A 14,179-nucleotide genomic window follows, 5' to 3' on the forward strand; every position below is an offset into this window, starting at 1 on the left:
TCCTGGTTTCAAACCTTCAAGATACAGTAATCAGGACAGTGTAGTGCTCATGTAAGGCTAGACACAGAGATCAGTGGAACAGGATTGAGAATCCAGAAATAAACCTTTTATGGTAAGTTGGTTTTCAACAAGAATCCCAATGCAATTAAATGAAGAAAGAATTCACACAAATACTCACAAATGGTACTGGGACAATTGGATATCCATATTAAAAACGATACATTAAGACTAAATGAAAAGCAATCAAAGTGAATTATAGACCTAAACATAAGAGCTAAATCTATAACACTCTTAGAAGAAAATACAGGGATAAATATATGTGACCTTGGGTTAGGCAAAACCTTCTTAGATATGACAACAAAAGTATAAGTAACCAAAGGTCCCCTCCCCCACTCCCAGTAAAGTTATCTGGAATTGGCAATGTGAGGCAAAAAGTACCTCTATCCCAACGTATCATTCTAGGTCCTATGGGACATAGATATTCTATATTCAATTGGGATAACTGAAAAGTTTGCCGAAGAGAATAATTACAGAGATATGGGCAGAATTAAGGGAAAATGGTTCAATATAAGAAAGAGGGGCTGGTAACTGCAGGGAGCCAGTACTACCTATAGGGCTGTCCCCAGGACAAAAGGAGACAGCTACCAGGGAAGAGCTGTTATGGACGGATGGATGGACAGGAGCTGTGGCCTTTAATAGAGAGGAGCAACTGACCAATGCCATCTGGAAGAGGGAGAAAGTTAGGAGAATAAAAATCTTGACTTCGCTTTTCTTCCTTTGATCTTTAGTCACTGCCTCCCACTGGCCAGACTCATGTGAAAGTCCAGAGACAAGGGAGTCCTTTGGTGAAGCTCATGCTGGTTGGCTGGCCCAACTCAGCACAGGTTAAAAAAGAGCAGAGTGAAGGTCTGGAGAGACACATGGAGACTGGTTAGCACATTCACTTCCAGGCCCAGGGGTGCAGGGGCTGTGGGATAAAGGCACGATAAGATTAGGCCTTCTATACTTGTTATGACCTTAGCAACAGCTCTTTGGATCCAAAAATATACAGATACCATTTATATTCTAATTTTCTGTGTTATCAGATGGTTTCTAGCCCAAGAATGGCATAAATTTTCTAATCGACTATTAGGTGAATAGTGTATAAATGCTTTAATATTCTCTTGCCATTATACTTAGACCCAATATTTCTTTTTTGGTTCAAATCCGTTTGCCTTTTTTGAGTGCTGTGGTTCAGATAATTATTGACAAGAGGTCCTTTATGGATAACTCTTATCCTAGAGTCCCTTAATCTTTCCGCAAGTATGGTTTTTAAGGTGCCGGTCAGAAAAGCCATGCTTATTTGAAAAAGTAAGAAAAAAATGTCTTCTTTTGGAATTTTTCCGGAAATAGGAATAAACAGACATGCAGACAAATGGGTGTTGGGTTTTGTTTTTAATCTTGAAGGGTGAACTTTGGCCATTTATCAAGATCTTGTCCTGAACACATTTATTTACTCCCTTCAATCTTTATTTTGGTATATATGTCTGACTTTTTTTTTAAGGGTCCCAAAACTAGCAAAATCACTCTGGAGTCTCAGAAATAAATGGTGCAGTTTTTATCCTTTGGAAGCTCAGAATTTTGTTATAGAGAGATTATATATGTTGTACAAACCTGCCAGATGACAACCCAGTGTTCTACTGTGGAAGCATCAATTTGCTTATCAGGAAACAAAGGTCTTTGTTAAACTCTGCTACTTAGCAAGTCACAAAACTCTTGCCAAGTCACTTAATTTATGTATGTTCCCTTGATCTCTGAAAGTTGGTGAAAATCAAGTTCCAAGTATATAGGAATGTCAGTTGGCTAGGGTTGATCTGGAAAGACTTCACAATAATTGTGTATTCTTTCAGCCTTGCTTTTCGGAGAGAAGGTTTCCCCTGGTAGGTAGTATGTGCCATTGTTTTTTGTTTTTTGTTTTTTTTATGGCCACATGTGGAGTTAAGTTTTTAAGGTACTGATCCGCGAAAGTCTAAGAGGAGGAATTTTCAAGGATCTATAGGGCCCAAGCTGAAAAAGTTTTAAAAAGTTCTTTCTCCCCTAAAAATGGATATACGCTTTTAAAAATGATTCTTGTTTGATCAGTTTCCTGATTTACACTTCAGTCTCAATTGTGTCCAACTCTTTGCAGCCCCATGGACTGTAGCATGCCAGGCTTCCTTGTCCATCACGAACTCTCAGAGCTTGCTCAAACCCATGTCCATTGAGTTGGTGATGCCATCCAACCATCTCATCCTCTGTCATCCCCTTCTCTTCCTGCCTTCAATCTTTCCCAGCATCAGAATCTTTTCCAATGAGTCAGTTCTTCACATCAGGTGGCCAAAGTATTGGAGCTTCAGCATCAGTCATTCCAGTGAATATTCAGGACTGATTTCCTTCAGGATGGACTGGTTTGATCTCCTTGCAGTCCAAGGGATTCTCAAGAGTCTTCTCCAGCACCACAGTTCGAAAGCATCAATTCTTAGGTGCTCAGCTTTCTTTATGGTCCAATTCTCATATCCATACATGACTACCAGAAAAACCATATCTTTGACTAGACAGACCTTTATTGGCAAAGTAATGTCTCTGCTTTTAATATGCTGTCTAGGTTGGTCATAGCTTTTCTTCCCAGGAGCAAGTGTCTTTTACTTTCATGGCTGCAGTCACCGTCTGTGGTGATTTTGGAGCCCCCCCAAATAAAGTCTGTCACTATTTCCATTGTTTTCCCATCTATTTGGCATGAAGTGATGGGACCGGATGCCATGATCTTAGTTTTCTGAATGTTGAGTTTTAAACCAACTTTTTCACTCTCCTCCTTGACTTTCATCAAGAAGCTCTTTAGGTGTTCTTCACTTTCTGCCATAAGGGTGGTGTCATCTGTGTATCTGAGGTTATCGCTATTTCTCCCAGCAATCTTGATACCATATTGTGCTTCATCCAGCCCAGCATTTCACATGATGTACTCTGCATATAAGTTAAATAAACAGGGTGACAATATACAGCCTTGATGATTTGCACTTATACTATGGAAATGGCTCTTTCCTGGCATTTTTTATTCTTTAATAAAATTAAACAAGTATTAAGTGCATTTCTAAGCACCATAGTTGGGGAAACACATGAGATTGTTTTGTCTTATTGCAGCATTGACTATTTTTTTTTCTGTTAAAGACAGTAATCCATTCTACTCCTGAGATATTGTCCCAAATGACTTTTTTAAAAAGGAAAACTAAATCTTGGAAATATGTAGAATCCTCACATTGAACATTCTCTTTTTCATAAAGGGAGAAGATAATTGGCCTTAAACTGAAATTTTAAAAAGGTGATTACAGCATTTTTACCTAATCCTTAAAGAATTTTCATGGGATAGAAAAATAACTAAATTTAATAGTTCGCCAAACTTCTCCTAATGTTACTTGCTTGTCTGACTTTGTTCATGAGAACTACTAAACAATACTTAGCAAATCAGATTCTCTTCATGAAGACCCTTTTCACTTGAACTAACCTTCTGTTTGCCTTTCAAGGTGGATTTATCAGGAAGCAATAGCCCTCTGAGAACAATCTGAACAGGTTTGAAAGTGGTTTTGGCCACAGTAAAGTTAAGGTTCTGGAAATCCCATGGACGGAGGAGCCTGGTAGGCTACAGTCCATGGGGTCGCTGAGAGTCGGACACGACTGAGCGACTTCACTTTCACTTTTCCCTTTCATGCACTGGAGAAGGAAATGGCAACCCACTCCAGTATTCTTGCCTGGAGAATCCCAGGGACGGTGGAGCCTGGTGGGCTGCCGTCTATGGGGTCGCACAGAGTTGGACACAACTGAAGTGACTTGGCAGCAGCAGCAAAGTTAAGGTTAATATTTGACACAACTCCGTGTAAGAGAATGCTTGACCCTTGAAAGAAGCTCTGGAGGAAGATTGGTAAAGATTTAGTACAAAGCAAGGTATTGCCTAAAGTCTAGTCCATGGTAATGGGAAAATATAAACCTTTTGGTTGTTGACTTTTCATTTCTATTGTACTTATCACTTTGACATCTAAGTAGAACCATAGGAATTGCTATGTTTATGTACCTACTAGTCAGGTAATAAATATTTAAATATCCACTATGTTCTTAGAATGTTTGAGACAAAGTGAAGTTTGTTCTTTGGAACCACTTTTTACGAATCCTCACTGAAAGCAGCTGGCTTGATATGACAGGTTCTCATGTACTGTTGATTTCTATTTTAATGTCATTCAGGGTGGGTGGAGGCACATGGAGACTTAGATTAAACTTTAGAAGCCTATTGAATGGTAAACTTTACCATCTATATAGTTTACTCCAGGATGCCTTTGAGATCACATAGAAGCAGATATTTGGCTTAAAATAGATGGTGACCAGTTGCTGAATCTTAAGTATGCAACTTCTGAAAAATCACATTTCTGGTTTAAGACTGTTGTTCATGTTGAATTCTGTAAATCCATTTCAGTTTGATTTAAGCAGAGGAGCACTTTTGTATAAACAAAAGTGTTTTGTTGCCATGTTTTCTGAAATATAACATTGTAAAATGCAATATACATTTTCAATGCAATGTTAGAATTACAAGTCTGACAAGTATGGCCTGATTTTTATTGTTGTTGTGTTGTTTTTTAATATGTGATTTGTTTCAATAGGCAATGAAAATGAAAGAGTTTGGCTTTGGGTATTGGAGACCTAGCAAACAGAGTAGTCTGTGTAGGCTGCATGGTCCTATTTCCCTCAGACCCCCTTTCCACCACTCTGGGGAGCGTGGTTAGAAGCATGGGGTCTGGAATCAACCTGCCTTGGTTCACATGTTTCTAAGCCAGGTCCTCTTGAGAGTGTTTTTTAACCTACCCGAATCAGTTTTATCTTCTGTAAAGTACAGATAATAATCCATCTCTCTCCAAACATCGTTCAGGTAAAAGTGTTTACTTAGCACATAACAAGTACCTAATAGAAAGTGCTAGCTTTTGACTATCACTATTATTGTTCTTGGAATATTAACTTAGAATGATTTGTTTATATATTTGGGTTTTACATCACTGACTTCCTTACTGACCTCCTTAAAATCAGGGATTGTTTCTTAGAAATCACTGAATGTACCACCAGAGTTTGGCACAGAGAAGCAGTTAATAAATACTTTTAAAATAAATGAATGCATGAATAGAGAATCTGAGCATCTTTGGTCTGTTTTTTTTTCCTTCCATTTTTTTTTTTCACAATAGTAAAACATGTTTGTCAGTTTTCACAATCAATAGCCAAACAAAAAATAAAAACTACTGTGACAAAATACATGCAACATAAAATTTATCAGCTTAACCATTTTTAAGTGTACAATTCAGTGGTGTTAAATGCACTCATAATGTTGTGCAACCAACCATCCATCTCCATAAGTCTTGTCATCTTGTAACACTGAAACTCTGTAACCTGTAAACAATGACTCCCTATTTCCCTCTCCCCCAGGCCTTGGCAACCGGCATTCTGCCTTTTGTCTCTATAGTTTTGACTACTCTTAAGTACCTCATGTAAATGAAATCATGCAGTATTTATCTTTTTGTGACTGGTTTATTTAGTATAATGTCCTCAAGTTTCATCCATGTTGTGGCAGGTGTCATGATTTCCTTCCTTTTTAAAGCTGAGTAATATTCCCTTGTATGTATATATCACATTTTTGTTTATTCATTCACCCATTAATGGACGCTGGATTGGTTCCATATTTTAGCTATTGTGAATAATGCTGCTATGAACATGGGTGTGTGTGTGTGTGTGTGTGTGTGTGTGTGTGTGTGTGTGTGTGTGTGTGTGTATCTTTAAGACCCTACTTTTAATTCTTTTGGGCATTTAAGTGGTCTCTTTTTAAAGAAAAAAGATAAAACTTTTGATACTAAATTCTTGTAGGAAACAAAGGTAGACAGGAAAGGATGTGTGTGTGTGTGTATATATATATATATATATATATACACACACACATATATATATGCGTATATGTATACATATGTACGCATGTATATATACATACATATATAAACTGTTTTGATCTCCCATTCCTACTAGAAAAAAAAAGGCTGTCTCTCCCTCATAAATGAGTGCTTAGTTACAATTTATATACCACTGTGTTAATATATTACATATGTTGTAAAACAGTAATAAAAACCTTCATAGATTAAGATTTTTAAAAAATAGGAAAAGCAATGTTGAGTTGTTTTTTTTTAATTTCTATGCAGGATCTTAGAGAATATTTGGCCTAGAATATTTCACATAGAAACTTAGATACTGTTGGTATAGAAAAAGGTGCTTTTATCAAACTTGGATTTAAGTTCTGCTTCTGGTGCTTAAATGTGGTTATTTAACTACTCTGTGTCCCAGTTTCCTATTCTGGAAGGTGGGTACAATCATAACAATCTTCTAGAATCATTGTAAGGATAAAGTGCAAAAATATATATATAAATCACTGTGGTGCATAATTCATAGTAAGGGCTCGGTAAATGTTAGCAGCTACAATAATAATACTGATAATAAATTAGAGTCGTGTTATTGCTTTGTTGATGATGATAATAATGATTTTTTGGAAGATATGTTTCCTTTGGGAATTTTTCATGAAATTGCTAGCTTTTATCTATTCTAATACATTTGTTATGGAGGGGAGGATTTTAAATCATCAATTCTGTACTCCTGGGCTTTCCTGGTAGCTCAGCTGGTAAAGAATCTGTCTAATCTTGTAGCTCCAAATTATTAATTACTATAACAATTAGAAGTTCTGTCTTCATTTCAAAAATCTGTTGGCCTAAATGTAATCTTATTATGTTTACCTTTGAAAAGATCCCTGCATTCTCCCATTCACTTTGGAAACTTTGAAAAAGCTTTGACCCTTCTCTGTTTTTTATTCCCATATCTCTTCCCCTTCTGTCATGAATTTATTACTACTTACTTAAAATTGTCTCTTATATTCATCACTTCCTCTTCATTCTTACTGTTACCACTTTTAGGCCTGAATTAAGACATTTGATTGGTCTCCCAATCAGTCTCTCTGATTTAGACTGTTTGTGCTCTTATCCATCCATCCATACATCCAATTATTATATGGGAAAACATTTATTGAGCACCTTCTTTTGTCAGATACTTTTCTAGGTGCTGGCAATAAGGCTCCTCCTCAAGAGAGCATATCCCTATTCAGATAATTCTTGTTTCAATTTTAGCCTCATGATCTTATGTCTCTATTCAGAATGTTCACTATCTCAATGATCCACTACTTTCATTTTGTTTTTAAAATGTAAACATATCATTTGTTGAACCTTCTGTGTCCTTGAACAAGCTCCTTCCTCCCAGGCCACCAATAACACCAAAGCTTATTCCCAGCTCAGCTCTCTGTGGCTTTGTCATGATGATCATATAAACTGCTCTTCTTCAGATGCCTATAGTTTTGTGTCACATGGCTTATCTCTGAATTATTTGTGTACTTTTCTAGGTTTTTTTTTTTTTTCATGTGTACTGGTTTTTATTTGCGCATTTAGGATAATTGCAAAGCACCTGATTATGAGGATTGTTATTTTGACCTCTGTATATCCCCCCTTCTCCCACCTAGAACCTAGGACTGAGTCTAGAAGGGTGCTTATTCTATCTCCCTATCAATTCAGTCTGTACAGAACCTGCTGAAGATCATCTGTATGAAAGGAACCTACACTATCAACGTATTTTTATCGGCCTTTTGTTTTGTTATTAAAAACAGAAAATCTGATGTTGAACTTCTTAACAGTAATCAGACAGGAGGAATTAGGTACAGTATCTGGTGGTATGTCTCTTCTTCCCCTCTCCCAATCACTGGTGTTTGTAAGGGGCTGAGTTTGTTTATCTTAGTGGCCACTGAGAGGCATAGGCCTTGTAGGTGTTTAGAAATTACTGTTTTGTTTATATAGTGACTAATTAAACCCATGTTTATTTGAGTACAAAAAAATATATATATATGATTTGGCTGATGTACATTTAAAAACTTGTAAATATATTAGTGACAAGCAATTAGTAGATATGCAGGGTAAAGTTTATTAAAAGTAGAAGTAAAGTAGTAAGATATAGAAATACAATACAATTTTTTTTTGTAATCTTAACAGCAACAGATAAAATGGTCATATAAAAAAACCTGCCCAGGTTGTGTTGTGCTAGGTATTGTATAAACAGTTTCAGTAGGAACTGGTTCTTGTATTAGCCCAAGATTGAAGTATTGACCAATTATTGATTGAATGCCAACTTGTAAAAGGCCCTGGGATATGTACTTTGGGGGATATAAAGATGAATGGTACCCTCCTTTTGTCCTCAGGGATTTACATTATAGTAGATAGATAAACTGTGTATGTAGACAACTGTAAATATGTTTCAAAGGGTCAGATAAAATGCAAGGGGATTTCAGAGTATTGAAAAATGTCTTTCATTTGGGAGGCTCATGGAGATTTTTGCCAAGCAGGTGGAATTTGAATTGTGTTTTGAAAAGAATATATGTGAAGGTTTTGAAGGAAAGTACCATAAATAAAAAGATACATGGTGCCTCCCATTGAACCAGGTCTGCAGAGAATTTTAAGGGCGTATTTCAGCATTCAGAAACTGAATTAGTTCACCTTTAGAATTTAAAGTGTGATCCTTTTTTGGTCCCAGAAAAACTAAATGGGCCAATTATTTACTTAAGATTTTAGAGTCTGCCTGTACTTATCTATATTCATTATCCAAAAGGAGCCAGCCACTTCTTTCTGGGATGTGATGATGGGTAAGAACTAGTTTCCCGATTCTTCCCCCACTCAGATAACAGTTTGTCCTTGGCTGTTGATCCGTCTTTGCATGGATGGTTGCGAGGTTCCTTAAAAGGAAGAGGAAATTACAACTCTGTAGATCATTGGTAACTACAGAGCAAAGCAAATTAAAAGGCTCACCATTTTCCTGAGTGGGTGGGGTTTAATTTGGCAAATCTTTGTGAGACAGATCTTAGTCTCTCTTTTTTGTAAAAAAGAGATTTCAGTCAACAAAGAGAGGATTCAGTTAAAGACAGTTTAGTTTGTGTCAAAATTAAAAGCTTTGAAATTTGGAAGAGTAGAAAAGAGGTTGAAGGTAGAAGGACTAGAGTAAGGCAAAAGGTGTAAACAGTTTTACATTTCTTAGATCTGAAACATTTCCTTATATTAAGTAATTCAGTTCACTTCAGTTCAGTTGCTCAGTCATGTCCGACTCTTTGCAATCCCACGGACTGAAGCACGTCAGGCCTACCTGTCCATCACCAACTCCCAGAGTTTACTCAGACTCATGACCATTGAGTCGGTGATGCCATCCAACTATCTTATCCTCTGTCATCCCTTTCTCCTGCCATCTTCAATCCTTCCCAGCATCAGGATCTTTTCCAATGAGTTAGTTCTTTGATCAGGTTTCCAAAGTATTGGAGTTTCAGCTTCAGCATCAGTCCTTCCAATGAATATTCAGGACTGATTTCTTTTAGGATGGACTGGTTGGATCTCCTTGAGGTCCAAGGGACTCTCAAGAGTCTTCTCCAACACCACAGTTCAAAAGCATCAATTCTTCGGCACTTAGCTTTCTTTATAGTCCAACTCTCACATCCATACATGACTACTGGGAAAAACCATGGCTTTGACTAGACAAACCTTTATTGGCAAAGTAATGTCTCTGCTTTTTAATATGTTGTCTAGGTTGGTCATAGCTTTTCTTCCAAGGAGCAAGCGTCTTTTAATTTCATGGCTGCAGTCACCATCTGCAGTGATTTTGGAGCCCAAGAAAATAAAGTCTGTCACTGTTTCCATTGTTTTCCTATCTATTTGCCATGAAGTGATGGGACTAGATAAGGAGAAAAGGAAAGATATACCCATTTGAATGCAGAGTTCCAAAGAATAGCAAGGAGAGATAAGAAAGCCTTCCTCAGGGATCAATGCAAAGAAATAGAGGAAAACAATAGAATGGGAAAGATCTCTTCAAGAACATTAGAGATACCAAGGGAACATTTCATGTAAAGATGGGCTGAATAAAGGACAGAAATGATAGGGACCTAACAGAGGCAGAAGATATTAAGAAGAGGTGGCAAGAATACACAGAAGAACTGTACAAAAAAGATCTTCGCAACCCAGATAATCACGCTGGTGTGATCACTGACCTAGGGCCAGACATCCTGGAATGTGAAGTCAAGTGGATCTTAGGAAGCATCACTACGAACAAAGCTAGTGGAGGTGATGGAATTCCAGTTGAGCTATTTTAAATCCTGAAAGATGATGCTGTGAAAGTGCTGCACTCGATATGCCAGCAAATTTAGAAAACTCAGCAGTGGCCACAGGACTGGGAAAAGGTCAGTTTTCATTCCAATCCCTAAGAAAGGCAATGCCAAAGAATGCTCAAACTACCGCACAATTGCAGTCATCACACACGCTAGTAAAGTAAAGCTTGAAATTCTCCAAGCCAAGCTTCAGCAATACATGAACTGTGAACTTCCAGATGTTCAAGCTGGTTTTAGAAAAGGCAGGGAAACCATAGATCAAACTGCCAACATCTGCTGGATCATCAAAAAAGCAAAAGAGTTCCAGAAAAACATCTATTTCTGCTTTATTGACTATGCCAAAGCCTTTGACTGTGTGGATCACAAAAAACTATGGAAAATTCTTCAAGAGATGGAAATACCAGACCACCTGACCTGTCTCTTGAGAAGTCTGGATGTAGGTCAAGAAGCAAGTCTGGATGTAGGTCAAGAAGCAAGAGTTAGAACTGGAAATGGAACAACAGACTGGTTCCAAATAGGAAAAAGAATATGTCAAGGCTGTATATTGTCACCCTGCTTATTTAACTTATATGCAGAGTACATCATGAGAAACACTGGGCTGGATGAAGCACAAGCTGGAATCAAGATTGCTGGGAGAAATACCAATAAACTCAGATATGCAGATGACACCACCCTTATGGCAGAAAGTGAAGAAGAACTAAAGAGCCTCTTGATGAAAGTGAGAGAGGAGAGTGAAAACGTTGGCTTAAAGCTCAACATTCAGAAAACTAAGATCATGGCATCTGGTCCCATCACTTCATGGGAAATAGATGGGGAAACAGTGGAAACAGTGGCTGAGTTTATTTTTCTGGGCTCCAAAATCACTGCAGATAGTGATTGAAGCCATGAAATTAAAAGACGCTTACTCCTTGGAAGGAAGTTTATGACCAACTTAGACAGCATATTGAAAAGCAGAGACATTACTTTGCCAACAAAGGTCCATCTAGTCAAGGCCATGGTTTTTCCAGTGGTCCTGTATGGATGTGAGAGTTGGACTATAAAGAAAGCTGAGCGCCAAAGAATTGATGCTTTTGAACTGTGGTGTTGGAGAAGACTCTTGAGAGTCCCTTGGACTGCAAGAAAATCAAACCAGTCCATCCTAAAGGAGATCAGACCTGGGTGTTCATTGGAAGGACTGATGTTGAAGCTGAAACTCCAATACTTTGGCCACCTGATGCGAAGAGCTAACTCATTTGTAAAGATCCTGATGCTGGGAAAGATTGAGGGCAGGAGGAGAAGGGGACGACAGAGGATGAGATGGTTGGATGGCATCACCGACTCAATGGACATGGGTTTGGGTGGACTTCAAGAGTTGGTGATGGACAGGGAGGCTTGGTGTGCTGCGGTTCATGGGGTCGCAAAGAGTCGAACACAACTGGGCGACTGAACTGAACTGATTGGACTAGATGCCATAATCTTAGTTTTCTGAATGTTGAGTTTTGAGCCATCATTTTCACTCTCCTTTTTCACTTTCATCAAGAGGCTCTTTAGTTCTTCTTCACTTTCTGCCATAAAGGTGATGTCATCTGAATATCTGAGGTTATTGATATTTCTCCCGGCAGTCTTGATTCTGGCTTGTGCTTCATCCAGCTTAGCATTTCTCATGATTTACTCTGTATATAAGTTAAATGAGCAGGATGACAATATATAGCCTTGATGTACTCCTTTCTCGATTTGGAACCAGTCTGTTGTTCCATGTCTGGTTCTAACTGTTGCTTCTTGACCTGCATACACATTTCTCAGGAGGCAAGTCGGGTGGTCTCGTATTCCCATCTCTTTAAGAATTTTCCATAGTTTTCTGTGATCCACAGAGTCAAAGGCTTTGGCTTAGTCAATAAAGCAGAAATAAATGTTTTTCTGTAACTCTTTTGCCTTTTTGATGATCCAGCAGATGTTGGCAGTTTGATCTCTGGTTTCTCTGCCTTTTCTAAACGCAGCTTGCACATCTGCAAGTTCATGGTTCATGTACTGTTGAAGCCTGGCTTAGACAATTTTGAGCATTACTTTGCTAGTGTGTGAGATGAGTGCAATTGTGTGGTAGTTTGAGTATTCTTTGGCATTGCCTTTCTTTGGGATTGGAATGAAAACTGACCTTTTTCCAGTCCTGTGGCCACTGCTGAGTTTTCCGAATTTGCTGGCATATTGAGTGCAGCACTTTCACAGCATGATCTTTCAGGATTTGAAATAGCTTAACTGGAATTCCATCACCTCCACTAGCTTTGTTTGTAGTGATGCTTCCTAAGACCCACTTGACTTCACATTCCCGGATATCTGGCTTTCGGTGAGTGATCACACCATCCTGATTATCTGGGTCATGAAGATCTTTTTTGTACAGTTCTTCTGTGTATTCTTGCCACCTCTTAATACCTTGTGCTTCTGTTAGTAATAAACCAAAATGCAACAGAGGGTACTTACTGCTGTCCATTTAAGAAGAGAACTAGTGTTTTAAAACTTTAGCCAAAATTTCCTAGTTCCTTACAGCTGACTAAAGTATTGTTTAAAATAGTAATGAGAATGTTTTGTTAAAGTTGTATTGATTTATGGACCATGGCTGAATTGTGAGATGCCATAGGAAATGAGGGAAGCTGCAAAAGTTTGCTCTCAATTCTTGGGCAAGTGAGAAAATGTAATGAGAACTATGCTAACAAAAGTTGCAGCAAATTTGATATATTAACAAAAAAAAAATTGCCAAGTACTTTATTGCTTTCTGGAAGAGATAAAACTACTAAGTGGCATTGACTTATGATCCATAGATTCAAATAATTTGTACAAATAAATATTTAAATAATGCACATTTTAAATTTGGTGTTTAGCTTTTAAGGGGTTTCCCTGGCGGCTCAGATGGTAAAGAGTCTGCCTGTAATGCAGGAGACCCAAGTTGGATCCCTGCATTGGGAAGATCCCCTGGAGAAGGAAGTGGCAACCCACTCCAATATTCTTGCCTGGAAAATCCTATGGACAGAGAAGCCTGGTGGGCTACAGTCCATAGGGTTGCAGAGAGTCAGACACGACTGAGTGACTTTCTTTCTTTTCTTTAGCTATTAAACTAGTTCTGCAGATGTGGTAATTCTTGTTAGCTAGAATATAATTGTTTGGACCTAGTGAAGTGTTATATAGCTCTTTCACTGGACTCTGTTTCAGATGATTGATTTCAGAAACTGCTTCTTTTTTGCTTCATCCTTCTATGAGTATTTTAAGCAGTTTGACTATTTGTGCCACGCAGCCCAGATCCCATAGCATCATAGGTTGTTTACTTATAACCTCACTGAACCACGAAGTTGTGATTTCCTCTTCATTTTGAGCTACTACTCTGTCTGTGCATGGATGGGTCAGTAGCCACTATGAAGACATGATTGTTTCCCCTTGGTAGTCTCTTTTCAATTCAGCACATTTATTTTAATGACTGATATATTGCTTGGTTTCTGTAAGGAAAACTATTTTTTTGTCTTTTTGAGGGTGGTGAGCCTGAGAGCAAAGGAGAGGATGTGAAGGGAGCATGGGAGGTAATACAGTGTTTTTCAAAGATTTTTGGCTATATTTGTTAAGTTATAAAATCGGTTTAGTGGGGCTCCATTGATGTGTTAAAAAAAAAAGACTGGAATAAAACAATAGCTTAGTAAGCTGATAAAGAATGGCTATTCATATATGTATAACTGAATCACTTTGCTGTACACCCAGAACTAACACAGCATTGTTAATGAACCATACTCCAATATAAAATAAAAGTTAAATAAAATGAAAAGAAAAATATCTTAGTACACAGTGTATAGTAAGGATAAATATTACTCTGTGACATATATCAGTAACATATTTACATGTATTAAATGTGTGTATTGGGTCATAATCTGAAGTTATTACTGTACTAGTCAAAAATTT

General features: G+C 37.8%; 1 protein-coding gene across 19 annotated transcripts in view; it reads left to right on the forward strand.

Moving 5' to 3' along the window:
- NME7 (NME/NM23 family member 7) overlaps positions 1–14,179 on the forward strand; it is a 230,966-nt gene that overhangs the window by 15,601 nt on the left and 201,186 nt on the right. Inside the window, exon 2 of one of the 19 annotated variants that reach the window (XM_081489619.1) lies at positions 7,644–7,783. The exons of the other annotated variants lie outside the window; for them this stretch is intronic. The gene's annotated coding sequence lies outside the window, so the exon portion shown is untranslated. The remainder of the gene's footprint in view (positions 1–7,643; positions 7,784–14,179) is intronic. 19 annotated transcript variants of the gene reach the window in all.

This window comes from Giraffa tippelskirchi, chromosome 5, assembly GCF_054371585.1.
Source record: "Giraffa tippelskirchi isolate mGirTip1 chromosome 5, T2T-mGirTip1v1.2.pri, whole genome shotgun sequence".
NCBI classification, from domain to species: Eukaryota; Metazoa; Chordata; class Mammalia; order Artiodactyla; family Giraffidae; genus Giraffa; species Giraffa tippelskirchi.